The 14754-nt window shown below is 39.7% G+C and overlaps 1 long non-coding RNA gene across 1 annotated transcript; it reads right to left on the bottom strand.

Annotated features, from left to right (window-relative positions):
- Positions 1-3261: 3261 nt before the first annotated feature.
- On the bottom strand, positions 3262-14682 carry LOC116445781. The gene is made up of 3 exons (XR_004240881.1): positions 14544-14682; positions 5537-5617; positions 3262-4778 (listed from the first exon to the last, which is right to left on the bottom strand). It is a non-coding gene; the product is annotated as an uncharacterized LOC116445781 (long non-coding RNA).
- Positions 14683-14754: the final 72 nt, after the last annotated feature.

The raw sequence follows: 14754 nt of genomic DNA, 5'->3' as shown, positions 1-14754 counted from the left end.
CTGTGACAGGCAGGACACGGGGCTGGGTCGGCCCGGTGTCTCTGGGATGTAATAGGGAAGATGCTTCATGGCATTTGTGTTTCTAACAAAACACGCGGAAATGTGTAATAGTGCTTGCAGGAAAGTGGATAGACCACCTCCCCAATATCAAGACACCACAGTCCGGCTTCTCCACGGGAAGGAAACAGTAGAAAACAGAAAGTTTCAGAAACAGTAGTGCTTCCAGTGAAGCACTAAAAGCAAAACAGCTGCTCTGTGAATGGTGGCTATTGCTGAAAGTTGGGCCTTGCGGGTATCAAGATGACCATAAAACATCTGTTGTTAGGTCCATGACACAGGGATCCTGTTTCCAATGTTTCAAATGCAGTACGGACACGGATTTGAACAAAATACTAGTTCCAAGTTTACATTTCATATCCAGTGATGAATGAGTTTGAGGATATTGACTTTAGTTTTTCTTTGTATTTCTTGCACTCACTGAGCCGAGTTTAATCATCAGTTTCATAAAAATCTGCTCAGAGAAGCAGGAATGGAAATACATTAATCTCTGAACTGATACACAGCTAAAATTCTTTTTCCATGCCACTGTTACATTCATTTCATGTCCATTCATTTCAGCCCCGACAGGCACTGTTTTAAATGTCAGGACTATCAGGCCCAGCAGCATTTTACAAATGAGAGCAGCACACTGGAATTTAATGGTGTTACACCTGAGTTGAGGTAGAGTCATTGAACCTAGGCATCTATTTGTAAATCCCTGTCTTCTGGTTTTATAAAAGCAGAATACAGAGAGGCAGAGATATTATGGTCCTAGGTATAGGCTGTAATTGTACAGCAAAGATATTTTATGTAATGATGCTGAAAAAGATGGCGTCCTTTTCTGTAAGCCTACTGTGTAATACACAGGGCTTAATATATTGTGCTCATTCAATTATAGTTTTAGTGAGCTGGAGTCACAAGAGATAGCAAAGCTTTTCAGGCTTTCTGGTGATTTCCTGGAGGTATTTCAGCACTTGATCACAGTACAGAACATAATAAATTGCACCATCTGTATACACAGTCCTTGGTTCCTGACAGAATGAGAGATAAGGCTTTAGGCATTGCACGCCAAAAAAAATACAACACAGATTTATTTTCTTTCAGTATTTACAATGCCTTAATGTCTGAAGAACTGTGGATTTTCCTGCCATTAGCAATTGCCCAAGTAGCTGTCTCAAAGCGCTGTTCCTGTGGTTCAAAGACAACCCAGGGAACTGAGGAGACAGAGCCAAACTCAACCCACAGTCACACGGAAGCAAGTGCAATCAGGGATATTGTTCTGACACAAACAAGAGCAGAGTTTGGCCCAGGTAATCAGCATCTTTTCTGTCTCACACTGGTAATTGACAGTTCCCTTGGGAAAATGATTGGGCTGCAAATATATTAAATCCAGCCTTTGGACCCAGTCATATGGTCCACACAGAAGCATACTTACCATTAGTCTGAATGGCTGAAGAAAGGGCTGAATGTGTACCCTGTTCTTGTCCACATGACACCAGTACTTTTCATTAATTACTTCAGCTTCTCTGTAGTTTCTATGGAGAGAAAATAGAGTCTGGGAATTTTTTCCACTTATAAGAAAGATGAATGATATAATGCTTGCAAGACTGTAGGCCCTGAATCAATGACAGGCTTGGAATATGTTTTGCTTAATAATGCATTCAGTATTTTGTAGCACCAGGACTGGTACGTGGAAGAACGTGATGATTTGTCTGCAGCAGTCACACTACTGAAGTTTGGAGAAGGATAATGGCTAGGGCTACCATCCTGGAACCAGAACCAGGATTTCCTGGGATGTAGTCCCACTACCACCAACTTCCTCTGCTACCTTGGGCATATTCTTAAAATTACCTATATCAGATTCCCTGCCTGTCAAAACAGCACAATGAGATTCAGCTACCTGAAATTCTTACTGTGTTTGGTGGGAAAGGCAGTAACAAGGCCCTGTCCTCCAAAATGTGTTTAGCCCATCACAGAAACATGGAACAGTACCAGATCCTTTGCTGGTGAGATCAACAAAGGTCTGTACTCTTTTTCAGTGCTCTGAAGATAAAAAGTGATTTATAAGTGTTACAGCTCAAAATAATAACTTACACTATTTCAAAAGGTTTTTTTGTTTTGTTTTGTTTTCAAAAAAAGACTGCACAAACAGCATCATTTGAGCAGTCTCTTGAAAAATTTAAGTCAACTATTAATATCCAATGGAATGATGACCATTACTCTTTTCCCCTTTCATCTTTGGTCTGATTAACAAGGAAGAATATTTATCTTATTTACTTCATGTTTTTATTTCTTAAACAATTGCTGGTAATCGGAGAGATCCTGATTAACACTCCAATGCAGCAACTACTCCAGAAACATTAGTAAGGATTGCAACACTGATTAGCTGTACAAACAAATATTATCGTATTCCTTTAATCTTAAGTAGCCATAATGGTTATAATGGACTTTAAGAGGCTATTTATTTTGTTGGTATTGATGGAGTTTACAACATAAATTCAAGTGTTCAGAGAACACAGGAGAAGGTTCTCTTTGATGTTGACTTGTCAAAACTTTATTGAAATCAATAGATATTCCCCAGTCTGACTTTAGGCAAGTTTTGTCCCTATGTCTTTAGAGACATCAGAGGGGTTTTAGCTGTAGCCAGTAGCAGAGGAAGTAAAGGCGACCTCTTCTCAGGCTCTGTGGTCAGTCAGGCCTAGAAAGAATCCACTTAAGCTTTTTTTGCTAATGACATTTCTGGATGCAAGTCAATGAACTCGAGAAGAGTGTCCAACCTGGTGAAATGCTAGAAAATATAAACAGAAAACATTTCAGCACTGACTTTTCAAAGCCTTCTTCAGCCTTGCATGGTCTGTCCCAGATAAATTTTTGGGTTTGAGTCTAGAAAAACATCAGCAAGCAGGTAAATGTAGAGCATCACTTTGGCTTGCACTGAAAATATTTTTGTTGCTATTTTAAAAAGATATTTTTATTGCTCTGTATATCTAAAGCAGTGCTTTCAACATGTGGAAAAAAATTTATTTGTTTTGGATTTAAAGTTTCTAGCCAGAAATCCACAATTTATTGGGATTGGGATGTTTTTAGAAAATCAGAAATGAATAATTCTGCTGCTGTCACAGCAGCAGAAACAGTGGAGGAAATTGCATTTCTTCAAATACCATCATCTCTTCCCAGGGAGGCCAGAGAATTCTTCTTGATGATCCCAATTATTTAATAAAACTGAGGACCACACAAGTAACATATTTGATTTTTGGAAAATTTGATTATTTAATTGTTCATTATTTCATTTCCAACCTGTAGGAAAAGACTCCCAACTTTGAGCATATCTAGAATACATTTGTGTAACAACGGATTCTTTGGTTTTCATGATATTCAAGTTTTGGAAATGAGTTTTAAGTCTCGTAAGTATCTGAATTTCAGTAAGTGCTCTTAAAGTTTTATCTCAGATAAATACAGACTATTGCACTGCATCTGGAAAACAATGGCAGGGTGTTTCCTTTTCCTTGACCTATAGGTCAGAATACTGTAATCAAAATCAATGCCAGTTTAGGTGAGGAGTGAATAGGACCAACATGGAAATTTGCATCATGTAATCTTTATCTTGTGTTCTCTCACCTGAAATTACAGGACACAGTAGATTTTTATTCATTGCCAAAAAAGCTGTGGCTATACAAGCCACAAGCCCGTTCTTGTATTTTCAGTTTTCTTGCTCTGAGATGCTGCTTTCAGTGAAAAACAGGCCTTCTGCTTACTCACTTTCAGTAGTTTCTCACATTTTGTTCTCTTCACAAATGGATTTGCTCAGCAGTATCCCTGCTCTTTGTTTATAAAGGTAAAATGTGTGGGATTAGTTATTAAACTGTCCAGAAAAGTCCTAGATGTAAGGAAGAGATTGTATGCCCCAAATATGTCTTTTTTTCAGCTTTATCAATTGTTCACACAACACATTACTTCTTACATATATTACATTTTCAATCCCTCGCAACTTTATAATGAAGTCCCAACATGCTGAGTGAACTGCAGGTTGCAGCAATCACTTAAGTGCTATATCACTTTTTCACTCATTATACATTGCTGCTTAGGTTTCCAAGATTAAGTACTTATTATTTGAATGTGTAAAAGACAGTATGCAAGCATTGCCTTCACATTTACTCTTGAACTCTGTTTGCCAGATCTTATGGAAACGGATGGATGGCAAGGACAGGGCTGAGTAAATGTACAAGAGTCTAAGTAGTTCCAGATGAAGGGCAAGGATGGAGAATCACTGCTTCTAAAACAAAATGATCAGTATAGCTTCTTTTTTTTTAACCTGCCCTTCAAGGAGAAACCTGCACATATTTGGTCTGACTGATCTAATTTTGGTTGTCAGTTTAATCAATCCCAAGCATCAGAATATTCCCTAAACCTACAAGTCTGAGAGTTTCTATGCCTAGCAAAAATATGATTGAATTGGCAACTAAAACTACTGTGTGCAGGTCTGTATATTTGACAATGTTTTATTAAAAAATGCTTGAAAAATTATCAGTTCACGGAACATTGTTTTCTCTTTCTTTCCCCTCTCTGTCACTTTTTACCTCTGTTTCTAGTTGACGTGATACCTAGTCTGAAAAATTAGGAACCAGATTCTAGAAAGCTGTCAGTCTGCAGATCTCAGGTGTGGGTTGTCCAGCCTGTTTTTGTAACTGCAAGCACACAGACCATCTGGGTTGATATCTGGGTTCCAAGCTGTGGGGATGCTGGGAGGAAATCACAAACATGCTATTAATTGTTATAAGAAAATACTGGTAGAAACACGCCCCAACTTTATTTTTGTTTTTCTTCACTTACTCATAAATTCCAGTAGATTCTGGTAAAAAGCCATTCTATTGTTTCTTTAACAACACATTCAACAAATGTGGCATACACTGTGGTGAGGTGGATGAGATAATCTGTGCTGCTGACAAATATGTGACATTTGTTAATGGTAGGGAAAGAAATATGAGGTTGTGCCGACGTCTAACATGGAACTTTGGTGAATATTTTACATCAGCTAAGGTTAAGGGTTAAAAGCCAGACTCTGAGCAGGTCAGATTATAATGGATCCATCTGTCTCATAACAAGAGCTATTGATTGGTTGTAAATCCCACCTAGTGGGGGACTATTACAACGACAGCACCAGCTCGCCAATGAGATCTTCTGCAGTCATATAGCGCTGGGGTTAATGGGGGAGTTTCTTTGAGACATCTGGATGCTGAGCACCAGACACTGCTCTGGGACAAACACTGGCAGACCCCAGTGGTATTACTGGTAGCACGTCCCAGTGCCTCCAACAAGTCTTTTTGATATGTAATACTGGCCTTTGTTTTATGTATTAATTCAGAACTGTCCAGCACATTTGTAATCTCCTGTCAATAAACTGTGGTTCTGTTTGTAAATGGAAAGGAAGATCCAGTAATCTGTCGGTGGTTTCTAGACTTTTACAGCTTGTTAAATTTTTCTAAGTCTTTTGCATTACCTGTGTCTGAAGTCACCTTGAGGTACACCAATCCAGTTGGGCACTGCTGTCATTTCTTAGATCCAGTGTGTCTTGTAATATCTGAAGAAAGAGAAAAAAGATACCTAAAGTGGTGCCTACACTTTCTGGTATGTAGAAGATATACTGGGATCTGCCTGCTGACCGTAGGTGGTAAGTTAATGTTTGGTAAGATATTGCTAGAACCTTGTTGGATTGGGGCAGTAGCTGGGAGCATGGCTCCTCGTGGCTTAGACTGGCTGTCAAAGGGCCCCATATGCAGACTGCCTGACAGACCATGTTGCCTTCCCTGTACAGAAGACAGCCAAACACATGGGTCTTATAGCACTGACAACTGCACTAATCCTGGCTTGGCCTTTGAAGAACATAGATGAACGCTATCAAAGTTCATAAATCTACATCATAAAATATTTAAAACATTGAGGTACTGTGAAGCATTTCACATCTCTTGGTAGCAACCATGTGCTCCTAAAGCAGTCCTACCAGGCTGTGCCTGTGGGTTTCTGTTGTCCCCTCTAAGTATTTTCTAGGGTCAGAAGGCGTTTTTCTGGCAGCAGGTCTCTGCAGCAGTAGACCTGGAGATATACACAGTGCAAAGAATTTTCTCAGCTAGACATAAGGGAAAGGCAACAATATGTTTAGGCAACTATTCTAAGAAAAAAGGTGTGAATTCTGAAATACTTTACCTTGAGCCTATGCTATGGATGTTTTGACCTGTAGGGACTGTGGTATAATCAGAGAGAAGGAAGAGGCTAGATATATTTTTAATTGCTCTATCACTGGATATTTTAAAGGATATTAGAAACACATCTGTGAGGATCAACAGAGCCTGAACACATTTGAAGACCAGAGGATGTATCAGATTCATCTTTATCAGCCTTTTCTATTCCCCCCCGACCATCAAGTATTAGTCTGGTGTGTTGCAAATCCCTGGGAGCCACTAGCTGCTGATTTGAGAAGAAGTGCACCTAGAGCCATCCCGCAAGACTGACATCATCATGCATTCATCTCAGTGCCTCCTAAGCATTTTGAGATCCTCTGATGAAAGCCATTACATAAATGCATAGCATTGTATTCTTAAATGTTTAAATCATGACAGATTTTGAATACATATTTTTTGTGACTCAGTCATGAATTATCACAATTTGCATACAATATTTTCCTGTATGCAGCATACCCTCCTTCCCATTTAATCCTTCTGATTTGTGCTGCTGTAGTGACTTTAAACCTGAATTACAGAAGCAATTGTGGAGTGCTTTGCTGTTAACTTGGCGATGAGTAATCTTGCTATACCTATAGGCAGGAATAATCAACAATTTTTTGTAATGAGCAAGGAGGAAACTCATAATCAAAGGAAACATTTCTCTATTTATGAACAGGTGCATCCATTTTACTCCCTTTGTATCCAAAGCTATAGCAGCTGTCTAATGTGAATATTATTTTCTTTTGCTTATTGCTGCAGTGCCAAGGGATAAGCTAATATTAGGCCTTCACTTAATAAGGCCCTGGTCAAATGCTGAGGAATAGGCAGGGATGCCCCAGTGCACTTACAGTCTTAAACAGAAGAACAGTGAGAAGGTATAAAATGCAAGCATTAAAGGAAACTGAGAAGCAATTCTCTGTCTTTGAAATAAGTTTGTTTGCAAAGGATAGCTTAATATTTCTTGGAAACACCATGCTATTTATCCAGTCACCTCCTTAGCTGCCCTTTTCTGGTTTCCCCTACAAAAATTGCCCAGGTGACAGCAGCAGCTCTGCTGAGTCCCAGCTGTGGGAGAGGAGTTGAAAGGCCTGCAGCAGCCTGTGTGTACTTATGCCTGTAAGAGCACTGTCCAGTGAACTGGAAATCCACAGTCCAGCTCCACACACTTGTCCCAGACAGGTAGAAATGTAATTCTGCCATTGTATACTGGATATTGCAGGCAGAAGCCCATTGTCTTCGTTGTCTTCAGGAAGGATCCGAGTTAGGAACTCCCTGGGCCTGCCACGCTGCTTTTGATAACAATCCCCCACTGTCTTTTTGAATGTGTTTGCAATGTGTCCTCCCACCAGGAGAGGAAATCAGGTCCTGAAGATAGTATATCCTATGGCTCCTTTAATTATGGAGGATTTTAACAGAGATGATTTCTTGCCCAGGAGATAAAATGTTTCCTCTTGAGAGAAAGAATTGCCTCACAACAAAGCTGTTTACCCCATCACTCTCCTGCACTTGAATATATTTTCATAATGCTTATTTTTGCTGTAATAATCCAGCATCCGTTACGCTGACAGTCCCACAAAGAGCTATTTAGAACAGCTAAGGGCTGCTTTGGGTCCCAGGGCAAACAGGGTGGCTCTCTTTCCCCTTTTCCCCTCCTTTTTCTGTCTACAGGTTAACCTGGTGCTGATGTCCCCTTCTTCCCAGCCCTGTTGGTTGCAGGAGGGGAGGACAGGACAGAGGCACTCTCTGAGGTGCAACTCCAGAGTCCCAGGGCATTCATTCCTAGCCCCCTTGGTGGGGATGGCACCACTGTTCAGGGTGTGCATTAGTCCTTTTCTCTCCAAATTTGTGGTGCTGGAGCAGGATTAGCTCTCAGCTAGTACATGTCTTTCCCCTTCATCTTTTAAATGTACCTCAGTCATCAGGCTTCTTCCCAGGCATTGCAGATGAACAGTTATTGGATATCATTTTGGTGTTTGACTCTGGAAGCTGAGCTTGCCACTGGCAGTTTGGAAAATAAGCCACCACACAGATGCAGAAAGAGAGTAATTGCACCAGAATGATTTTGCCAGAATTACTTGGGGTAAGCTGACAAACTCTGTGGGTGCATTTTCACACTGAGGCTTCAGTGGGGTCCTCTGTGTGCAGTGAACCACCTGTGTGCAGAGGCCTCCAGGCATTTTTGACTCTGCTAGCATCTTCTGTCTCTCACAGCTCAAACTCATTTCTGTAACTAACTCAAGCGCAAGAAGACACTGATTCTCCTCTCTTTACAGTAAGTTTTAGTTAGAACAAAGTAAAATTTTAGCTCTGACTTGCTTGAAGTAGAGAGTTCTTGTGAGCACTGTCAGACCCTACTGGCATTTCCAGGGTGGGAAACTCCATCAGCAATGGGCACACTTCATATTTTAATTTTGGAAAGGGAGAAAGTTTGTGTTCAAAAGCTTTCTCCAGTGTCAACCATCTGCTTTCAAGAACATTTCTCTTTGTGCTATTTCCAGTCTGAACTGGGGGTGAGGTGTAGCCCTTTTCAGTTGTCCATTCATGCTTCCTTTTCATTTGTTTAAATTGCTCATCCATCTTGTCCATCAATATGTTTCTTCACTTACCACAAAGGTAATAAATTCCTATGCCCATAAACAATTTGGTCCATAACTTCCCTAACATAAGTATGCTTATTAACTTTTCTACAGGACAACTTAGATGAGGAAGATGGCATATGTGCACACTGGAAGGAAGATAAGAGTCTGAAGTAATTGGATTAGCTGTAATAGAAAAATGGATGAGCTGCAGGGATGGAATTCACCCAGGACTAATTTGGAGCACAGAACATCAGAGTGCTGCAAATCTGATAGCAAATGATGCTTGTTTAGAGTGCAGATCAGGAGGCTTTATAAGTGTGTATCTAACACTGAATCTGTACATCATCTATAGGACGTAGCATCTGTGCACCTACAGATACCTACATACAGCATTCTTTGATGAAAAGGTGCCCTGATAAATGTGTTCATTCAGGTTAAGAAAACTATAGGAATTTCACTATATTTCATAATCCAGTAGAAATAACTGCTCCCAAATTCTGAAATTACTATGTATACTTCTTTCCTTCATCTCCTTACCTTTAGCTTTCAACTATGGAACAGCTCCTGCTCCCTCCGTTGGCATCAGCTAGAGGGACTGCTTGTAGGGAATCCTGTATGTTTAGTTATGGGAGAGGTTCTTCAGAGCTAGCTCAGAAAGAACAGCATTGGCCTTTAACCCAAGGAAGATAATTTAGAAGCAATTTTTATAGAAGAGTTCAATAATGTGATTCTTCCAGAAGACTGGCTGCAGAAAGACAGAGCCAGGATTACTCACAGATTGGGTACACCTGTGACTCAGACACATCAACTGGACAAGATGAAGCTGCTTGGTTCCATTGATCCATGAGGACCAATGGTGCCTTGCGTTAAAATTTAAAGACTCTGCTACATTCTGCATGTCTGTATTTCTGCTCTCCAATTACTCATTCCTCCTCCTGTTGACGAAAGGTTCAGCTTTCCTACTGATCTCCTTCCTGGAGCAGAGGTAATTACTCCCCACAGGCATCTCCAGGACCTGCATGTGGCTCATGGAGACCTGAAGATTCATGTTTAATGTTGTCACAGATGCCCCAAGAGCCACTCCTCTAGGGCCTCTTGACAGCTAGTCTCAGCCAACATTGCTATAATGTCTGCCTAGGGCTGTATTGCCAGGGCTGGGGCTTTGTTTCCAAACCCTCTTTACCCTTTTTCACTTTCATTTGATTTATAGTTGTCTCCGATAGTTGAGATTAATGTGGATTGTATTTTACAAGCGAGCATGGCGTTAATTTTCAGAATATTTATTGCTCCAGCCACACAGAGGAGATAAATCACCTTAGAAAGAAAATGTCCTCTTGCATGCAGTCGGCTCAGTAAATTTGTCTAAACTCACAAAAAGTTGCCATTTAATCTCTGCCTGGGGTTAAGTCCTGTGAAACTATGACTGAGCAGTAGAACAGTAGTAAGCAGTACACAGGACAGGCAATGCTTGCTCCCACCTTTCTGAAGTACTCAGCCCTTACTTCTTCCCACAGGCTCTTAAGCTTTTATTCAATGCTCAGTGGAGATAAATATAACATGCCCATAGCCCTCTTTTGAATGAAATAAATTAATTTATATATTTATTTACATAGCTATATAACAGTGTATTTTAATGTAATATAATGTAACATGTTTTTAATGTGATATAACAATGTGTTTTTTAAAAAAACTACTCACCTGCAAATGGCTCTCCACATAAATGATCAAGATCTCCAAAGACAACTAATGATTTTGAGCAGCAAAGTTGAGTTCCTCAGTCTAAGATAAAAACATCAACTTCACTGAGACTTTCATTCAGCAGGTGATATGTCCATTCACCAAAACATTTTTCTCAGTATCATTCATGCCTTCTGTTTTACACCAGACCAGTACTGGTCTGACTGCTTACATTCTCAGATAATTTTCCTCACAGGTATATATGAACCTATCTATTTTTCTACTTCAACATCACCTGTGAGGTAGCTTAATATATATTGACTTCTCAATCTGGCCAGGGCTGGCCATTTTGAGATGGATTTATAGTAAAAACTTGATTTTATTCTCTACAATCAACCAGTCTATTCCTGATGCCTGTGTTGCAGTCAGTTTTGGTGCCTATTTAGAAGAATCAGAAACAAATATGCCTTGTTACCTTGCTTAGTAAGTGTAGTGAGAGACCCAGTTCTGGGTCATCCAGAGTGGCAATGACATCCTCTACCTGTATGTTCATCTACCTACTTTGCTTTTGCACTTTGCAGTCCGTACTGATTTTGGCAGACTTTCACACAGAGAATGAAAGAGTTGCTGTTACTGCCTACATGGCATCCAACAGCTCCACGGCACTGTTCCTATGCTTATAATGCTAAGTAAACACAAGTTTTCAAATAAATTTAACAGATCATTTCTATTTGTCAGCAGCTTAAAATGGAAGTCCATAAATAAAAATGATTTTTTTATTTATAAAATTTGTCATGTCTCCAATCCTGGGTATTGAACTACTGGAGAAAAACCGGTATTTGTTTTCTGACATTCATCCATTCAACTGCTTTTGGTGAACATCCCAAAATGTCATGTTTGATTTTGCTTTCAGCTTCTCACAGAAAATCTGCCTGTTCTAATGGTACCTGTTGGACAAAATTAAATAACCATTAGATGAGGGGGTTGTTTTACTGTGATTTAGTAAGGCAGAGCAGGCTTCTTCTGCAGCTCGGAAGAATAAGAATCAAACCCCTGCTTGTTCCAGCTCTGTGCCCATTCATAGCTCTGGATATTTATGAAAAACATAACTCACAAATGAGAGAATACTCTAACCTTATTGCTCAATACACATGCATTTGAGATGTGTGTAACTGCAGCATCTCTGGGCTCAGCAGAACAACTAGAGAAGCTTGCCAGTGTAGCAGATAGGAAAATAGCTAAACACAGGGACTGGAGTGCACTGATAACTGTCACAGATCCAAACCTGTGATGTGGTCACAGTAAAAAAACAGGAGAGAATGTCCCCCTTCTAAAATAGAACAAAACAGAACACAGAACAAGTGTGAGCCAAAGTGATAAATTATAGAGGACCTCATGTGGAGAAATCAAATAAATCTCTAAATATTTTTAGCACACTCACTTTTCTTTCAATAGCTCACCAGGAGGTTCAGTGGTCTCACCTGGCATCTTATTAATCCTGCACTGATTGGTGAGCATGCAGGAATGGAGCAGCACTGGCATCTGGGTTAATCATGTCTTCTAGGAAATTGTGAAAATGACACAGAAGATACTTCACAAATGGCGAGCTGAGGTTTTGCTGCAAAAAAAATGCTCTGTTTTCACAGCAGGTGGTCAATAAATCTAGCACTGTTATGGATCATAGCTATAAGTCAGGTTTCAAATGTTCCCAACTGCAAGAAGCATCTGTCTTATTTGGAGTCTGAATACAAACAATCTTTGCTGCAAGTGCAAGATGGAGTTTCTCCTGCATTTGGGTTGCTTACTTTCATTTGTATCTTTTACTTGGTCTCTTCTTTGAATTCTGATATTTCAGAAGACTATTTTTGATCAATATAATCCTTATGCAGTGCCTAGTGATTTCCTCATTTTGAACTAAAAATCTCTTTCATAAGCAATTCCCAATAGAAATGTTCCTTTTAGTCTCATGCACTACTTGGATTTTTCCTCAGGGATGGAATGTTATTTTTCTTTTTAATTCTCTCTAAACTGCTGACACTAATGCTCTCTATAAAACTTGTTGTAGGCCCTGCTCTGTATCTTGTCTATGTTTGGGATTAGGGAGAATTTATTATCATGTGGTCCTAAAGCAGCTTTTTTGAAGTCTTGAGTACACTCTCCTGTCAGGTGAGTGCTGTTCATATATTAGAAAAAAAATGGTTTTAAAAATAGATCCAAGAATGAGAAAAATCTGAAGGCTTGAGATGAACTGTTAGGAGAAACAAGACTGGGAGGAATTTGCAGCAAGAGAAAAATCTTCGTTCCCATGGAGGATGGTCAGGTGGATGGTGCTCTTTGTTCTGAATGGAAGCAGCTGTAGCCCAAGAGGTGACCCAGTGGGGCTAAACACCATGACAGCTCAGGACACCTGAACTCACTTCCCACCAAAACACAAGATTTGGAATCTGGAAGTTTAATTCCAATCAAGGGGACAGGGAACATTCACAGCAGGAACCAGTCCCCTACTCAGAAGGCTCAGTGCATAGGCACACACATGCTGCACATATAAATATACATGATCTTTTGGGAGACATATCAAGCTGAAAATCCACCCTTTGAACCAAGTTCTTTCCAGACACCTGAAATCAGACACCTAAATATGGAAACAGCCTCAAACCCAACCTGTTTTGAATGCATTAGTTTCGCATTTCCACTGCTTTTGGAAGAGGTATGTAAACTCAGAAAGAAGTATTTCATGCCTTACTCTTAAAGTGATTTCAAAGGCAGTCACTCACTGAAGAAAAGGAAAAGAAAGTACACTGCCTCTTGATGGTCTCTAAAACACACAGCTAAAACAGAATCCTTTGTGTTTAGTGAAGGGGAAATCTCAGAGGTTAAAAATGCAGGTTGTGGAGAAAAATGCTTTTTAGTGCAAAAAGAAAGGTTATTCTGAATGTTGTCCTAAAATTGGTATTCCTCACCACAAGCATGGGAATTGTTTGGAATTTATAACCTTGATAGTTTTAACTAGAGCAAAATATATATAAATGGATCAATTTTTAATATGTTTAATTGCAAATCTGACAGAGATAAATCCTTCAGTGAATCACTGGCCCAACTTCTTGTTTGACTTTAACAGTAATTTAATTAGATTTGACTTCAAAAAAGCACCTTAGCATGATTTAATGGTATAAATTATGACCTGTTCAAATTGCTCACTGAAAACATATTATTTAAAGAGGTATTTTAAATGTAAGCAAATGTAAACAAGCTGTATATTTGATGGGTTACACATTTTATTCCCAGCAGACTATTTCACACTGGGGACTATCACACTGACTTGTCAGTGTGATATAGTGGTGTGAGCAGAAGCATCAAAATTGGTGGTTGCAAGGCAGAAGGTATGTGATCTTGGGAAAGACATTTAACTTGCATTGTTTCTTCATCTGTAAAATAGAGAGCAGGGGAAAAGTAATGAAGCTCTCCTGGGGTCTGCAGCAAGTTAATGTTTGTAAAACATTTGAGGGTTGCAAATGGAAGAAGTGCTAGGAAAAGTGTTGTAACTTCAATTATTTCTAATTATTTTTTTCAAGCAGGGGTCAGAATTTCAGATTTGGCTTTTTAAGAGACTGTAAATCTGCCCTCAGGGTCAGTTAGTAGGAATTCCTGCACACTATAAAGCTGCCTTTATTTGTTTCTGCTGCAGTTTGGACCCTACAGAAACATCCAGCTCTGTTTTTTACTTGAAAGTTAATAAAGATATATGTGGAGGTGAAGAATTAAAAACTTTGTAAGAAAACCAGCATTTCCCCATTCTTACCTAAACCAACCTCCCAGTGTATCCACCATACTGGCTGCTCCAACCAGCACTATAGCTCATTTGTTCTCATGGCATTAAAAGCTCAAAATCATATGTTTCCATTGCTGTTTCTTAACTCCTTAAACTAGTAATTGGCACTAATGACTTTAATACCTGCTGCCTTCTTAGCTAACTTTGATTCATGCAGACGAACTCATAAAAGCATTAAACATTTTTAACGTGTCACCCTACCCAGTCTTGCAGGTTCCAGCAATAATTTCCTTTCCTTACTCTTCCATCAGCAAGAGTTCCACCTTAAGTGTTCTGTATCTCTGAAGCCAAATTGCTGCACATGTGTGAGAGACTGGAAGGATTGCTGGCTCGAAACCTTTCGTGTGTGTGTGTTTGTCAGACCTTTCCCTAGTAAGGCAGTGCCACGCCTGTATCCCTACCCCACAGTGAC

The sequence above is a fragment of the Corvus moneduloides genome, chromosome 6 (assembly GCF_009650955.1).
Source record: "Corvus moneduloides isolate bCorMon1 chromosome 6, bCorMon1.pri, whole genome shotgun sequence".
NCBI lineage: Eukaryota > Metazoa > Chordata > Aves > Passeriformes > Corvidae > Corvus > Corvus moneduloides.
The sequence above is the reverse complement of the archived record's forward strand: the minus strand, read 5'-3'. Positions and strand labels throughout refer to the sequence as shown.